The sequence below is a fragment of the Saccopteryx bilineata genome, chromosome 4 (genome assembly GCF_036850765.1).
Source record: "Saccopteryx bilineata isolate mSacBil1 chromosome 4, mSacBil1_pri_phased_curated, whole genome shotgun sequence".
NCBI lineage: Eukaryota > Metazoa > Chordata > Mammalia > Chiroptera > Emballonuridae > Saccopteryx > Saccopteryx bilineata.
In genome coordinates, this window is record NC_089493.1 from 196,109,758 (window position 1) to 196,114,479 (window position 4,722).

General features: G+C 58.9%; 1 long non-coding RNA gene across 1 annotated transcript; it reads right to left on the reverse strand.

Moving 5' to 3' along the window:
* Nucleotides 1-530: 530 nt before the first annotated feature.
* LOC136336184 (uncharacterized) lies at nt 531-4,307 on the reverse strand. Its single transcript, XR_010731391.1, has 3 exons — nt 3,896-4,307; nt 2,175-2,282; nt 531-2,051 (listed from the first exon to the last, which is right to left on the reverse strand). It is a non-coding gene; the product is annotated as an uncharacterized lncRNA (long non-coding RNA).
* Nucleotides 4,308-4,722: the final 415 nt, after the last annotated feature.

Sequence of the window (4,722 nt, forward strand, 5' to 3'; positions counted from 1 at the left end):
TCGCCATGTTGCGACCCTCCTGGGTGTCGCCATGTTGCGACCAGAGCCACTCTAGCGCCTGGGGCAGAGGCCACAGAACCATCCCCAGCGCCCGGGCCATCTTTGCTCCAATGGAGCCCTGGCTGCGGGAGGGGAAGAGAGAGACAGAGAGGAAGGCGCGGCGGAGGGGTGGAGAAGCAAATGGGCGCTTCTCCTATGTGCCCTGGCCGGGAATCGAACCCGGGTCCTCTGCACGCTAGGCCGACGCTCTACCGCTGAGCCAACCGGCCAGGGCAATTTTTCTGAAGCTGGAAACAGGGAGAGACAGTCAGACAGACTCCCGCATGCGCCCAAACTGGGATCCACCTGGCACGCCCACCAGGGGGCGAGGCTCTGCCCACCAGGGGGCGATGTTCTGCTCCTCTGGGGCATCGCTCTATTGCGACCAGAGCCACTCTAGCGCCTGGGGCAGAGGCCAAGGATCCATCCCCAGCGCCCGGGCCATCTTTGCTCCAATGGAGCCTCGCTGCGGGAGGGGAAGAGAGAGACAGAGAGGAAGGAGGGGGGAGGGGTGGAGAAGCAGATGGGCGCTTCTCCTGTGTGCCCTGGCTGGGAATCAAACCCGGGACTTCTGCACGCCAGGACGACGCTCTACCACTGAGCCAACCGGCCAGGGCATTTAAAGGTTTTATCTATTGATTTTACAGAGGGAGGAAGGCAGGTAGAACGAGAAGTATCAACTCATAGTTGCTTCACTTTAATTGTTCGCTGATTGCTTGTCATATGTGCCTTGACCAGGCAAGCCCAGTTTTGAACCAGGGACCTCAGCATTCCACTGCACCACCACAGATCAGGCCAGGATTGCACACTTTTAAATGCATCAAATGAAATGCATAGAACTACAAAGGAAACTTTATCATTTGATTAGGTGTTGTCAACTCTATGAATGCACTACATTTTGTATCTCAAGCCTAGAAACTGTCGACTGTTTCTAAATAGGTTTCTGTCCACCAGACCTCGAGTTTTCCTGTTAAGAGTTCAAGTGCTGCTTCCCTGTGTGGCCCACCTACTCCATTCCTAAGAACAACTTTCTGGAAACAGCGTCCTTTCTCTGTCACTTGCCCACCTTGTCTCCAGTCCTTACACATTGCTGCTTGGCCTCTGCCATGTGAGGTGTCATCAGCCCTCTGAGATCAGGAGCACTTTTCAGTGGAGCCGCCCCCTCCCGTCAGCCCCGGAGGACACTGAATGTAGGCCACCGATGGGTTGAAACCTCAGTCTACGGGCCAAGCCGACAGCTGGAGGCCCGGCCAGCTGCACCAACTCATACCTGTACATCTGGCTCAGCACACTGTCGTAATCCACCTAGGTTCTTATCGATGGAAATTAGCAACATGTGTCTTTCTTTTGGAGTCTAAGCTATTTCCTCCAGAGTCAACCTTGCCCTGTGCTGGAATCTGACCTCAGTTCAGGGGCTGAAAACCACAAGCAAGGGGTGGAGCCTGCAATAAGGTTCCTCAGGTGAGGGTGTTCTGGGGCAAGGCTGGAGTCCTCAGATACTGGGGGTGGGGATGGTTCCTACCAGCTAGGGAGGGGGACGCAACACCCAGAGTCGCTGCGGAGTCATCTGCATCCACCCAGACGTCCAGACTCAGGGAGCCCAGTTCCCCAGTGTGATCATGTGCAGGAGAGGTGTGTGTGCAGGTGTACCCGCTAGGGCTAGACCTCGGTTTGCTCATCTGGAAAAGGGGGAGAAAAATGTCCCCACCAACAGAGTCACTGGGAGGCTGCAGCTGGACCGTTTGGTGGGTGGCTGATAGCTGGGCCCTGGGACATCTAAGGATGCTCTTCTTTTTCTTCTTCTTTTTAATTAATTCAGTGAGAGGCAGGGAGGCAGACACACTCCCACATGCACCCTGACTGGGATCCTTCCGGCAAGCCCACTAGGGGGCAATGCTCTGCTCTTCTGGGGCATTGTTCAGTTGCTCAGCAACTGAGCCCCTAGCATCGGAGGTAGAGGCCATGGAGCCATACTCAGCACCCAGGGCCAACTTGCTCCAATCGAGCCAAGGCTACAGGAGAAGACAAGGGAAAGAGAGAGAGAGAGAAGTAAGAGGGGAGGAGTGGAGAAGCAGACGGACGCTTCTCCTGTGTGCCCTGACCGGTAATCGAACCCGGGACTTCCACACACCCACCGGGCCAATGCTCTACCACTGAGCCAACGGGCCAGGGAAGGATGCTCTTCTTGCCTGGTGTTTTCCCACAGCCACTTCTTGTCCAGCAAGGCCCGGGTGAGACAGAGCCTAAGAAAGTGAAGGGAGGGTTGGAAAAGGGGTGGTATGGATGGGGGTGCCGGGTCTGGGTCTCAAGGAGAATCCAGCCAGTCCGCAATGAGCTGAGCAGGGGCATCACAGGTCTATCTTGCCAGGGATAAGAATCCCCACCAGAGGGCACCCAAGAGGGAGGACTGTCTTTTGGCGGGTCCTGCCCTCATCCTGCCGCAGCCCCTGCCATTTACTTCTCTTTGGCCTCCAGCCCTCCTCCCTTACTCTCAGGGCCTCCCCTTCACTCGGGCAGCTTCATACCCTCTACCAGAGGCTCTGCTGTCCCCACCCCACCCCCACAAGCCTGTCAGCCTCAGGCTCACACCTCTCTGACCTTGTTCTTCTCAATTGGGTCACCTTGGCCTAGTCACTTAACCTGACTGCATTTGAAGGGTCTTCATTCCTAGCAGGGTCAGGGGGGGCTTTCCCCAGAGAGCCCGGGTGTGGTGCCCCCCTAGGGGTTCTCAAAAATCAGTCCACCCTCCTTTTGCTTTCTCTTTTCCTTCCCTCTCCCTTCCCGGATGCCTTTTCTTAACCTCACATCCCCTTCCTGCCGGCTCACTGGGTTGCCCCCGGCCCTCTGGGGCTCTCTGGGCCCTGTGTCCCAGCAGTGCTCCCGGGGCAAGGCTCCAGCCCTCACCGGCTGGCACCCACCACCCCGCATGTCCTCGTCACCCACAGAGGCTGCCTGAGGATCCAGCCGCTTGGAATCAGAGGCCAGGTGACCTGCAGGCTTGTGTCCTGCTGAGTATGCCTGCCCGAGCCTCACCTGGACTGACCCTGGCCCCTGGGACAGGACAGCCGGGACAGAACAGGATGGGCAGGGCATGGGGTTGGCTGGCCCCATTTGCCAGAAACACAAGCTTTCCTGGCCTGGCCAGGCCAGGCCACTGGCCTAAGGGAGCTGTGGGCGAAGACCTTCCCACTCTGGTCCCAAACCCCAACCCCAGCAAGTCGTCCCTTCTCCCAGGAAGGCTGAGGAAAAGGGGAGCCCCACACCAGACCCCTTTGTTGAGCATCCTCTGAGTGCCCCAGGCTCACGCCCCCAAGGAAGTATTGATTGGCGCGTTGTTAGGACAAAGAGACTAGACGGTCAAAGAGGTTTGCTGCCATGTGCACCTCCCAGCCCCTGTCCTTCCACACCACCCTGCTTCTTTTTGAAAAGGGAACTATTTCGGATTTGTGGAAGAATACAGGGAGGAGTAAAGTGCACCTCCCGACCTAATAGTGCTTCATCTTTGTTTCCTCAAACACAGGTTCTCAGAGTCACTGGGTGCCGGGCCTTCCATGCTTCTCCCTGGACCCCCCACCTGGACAATCTGAGCGTCCTGCGTGTGTTCTGTGCTGGGTATAATTTACCTCCAGTAGAGGTCACCTGCCTTGAGTGTCCAGCACCAACCGGCGCGCCAGGCCACCCAGCCACCACCCTAACCAGCACACAAAACATTTCCATTCCAGGAAGGTTCCCTGTATCCCCCCTGTTATTATTACCTCCCCACCCCCCCGAGATAACCGCCACCCTGAGGGCTGTCACCAGAATAGCGCTTTGCGTGTAAGCGGGGCCTGAACCAGACAGCGGAGCGTGTTCGCACCTCGGGGCACCGAGGTTCCTCCGCGGACTGGCGACCGGAGCGCTGGCTCTTCTTTACGCTGCGCTGAATTCCGTCCGCATTCCTTTGCCCTGGCCCGCCCCTGCGGGCAGGTATCTGGCGGCTTCATCCCGGGGTGTTCTTACAGTTTACATCCTGCACAGGGCTGCGTTGCACTTTTCTCCCCAGGGGACCTCGCTGAGATTTCTAAGCAGCAACCTCGGGCTCCCCACCCTCCTGAGACCCTCCCCACCCTCCGTGCCGGCGGGGCTGCCGCTCCCCGTTCCGGCAGCTGGAGGGTTAAGGTGCCCCTGGTCCGCGGAGGAGGGAGGGGGGAGGGGGACCCGACGTGGGTCCTCAACTCGGGGACTCCCCAGGCCAGGTCCCCGGCCTCTCCACGGGCGACCATTGGCCCATACCCAGGCTAGGCCCCCCAGCTTTCCCGAGAGGGACCCCGCCCCAGGGCCAGAACATTCCGAAAGGCCCAGCCCCCCTGGGAGCCCCCCTCCCCGGCCCCTCCGCAAACGGGAAGCGGAGGGAGGAAGCTGAGCGCAGCACTCCGGGCGGGTGGCCTGCGGCCCGATGACTAAGTTCGGCTCTGTGACCTGCCACCACCGTTTGCCTTTTATGGCGGCCTCCTCACAGCTGGCCTGGCCCAGCATTCCCTGAATTTACAAGGAGAGAAACTGAGTCCCGGAGAGGGATGGAGACTGTCAGTGTCACATACCTCTCAGGGTGGAGCCAGATGACACCCAAAGGCCCTGCTCCCCAGCCCAGGGCCAAGATACGGATGACTCATCCCCGGGGTGAGGAGGGAGGGGCAGGAGCAT